Below are 364 nucleotides of genomic sequence, written 5' to 3'. Positions count from 1 at the left end.
TTTGGTTGTTGTTTTATGATCATTTATTTATCGGGAAGTTTTTTTTTTTGTTGTTTTGTTTATAACTTTTTCAGAATATTTTTGATCATTTCAACACTATGGCACTTTTTGCTATTTTTGCGTCTTTTTGAATTACTTTTGGTGTTATATATTGCTTTTATATATAACCGAACAAATGACATCTTTAGCCTAAGTCTTAAATATTTTTTTGTTGTCTGTGTTCTCTCTGTCTTTTGATTATTTTGAATTTAGATGTTAATTAAGTTTAGTATTAAAAATCAAAGCTCCATATAAAACCTGGTGTGTGTGTGTGTGTGTGTGTGTGTGTGTGTGTGTGTGTGTGTGTGTGTGTGTGTGTGTGTGT

This window comes from Silurus meridionalis, chromosome 12 (assembly GCF_014805685.1).
Source record: "Silurus meridionalis isolate SWU-2019-XX chromosome 12, ASM1480568v1, whole genome shotgun sequence".
Lineage (NCBI taxonomy): Eukaryota > Metazoa > Chordata > Actinopteri > Siluriformes > Siluridae > Silurus > Silurus meridionalis.
Note: the sequence above shows the minus strand (reverse complement) of the source record.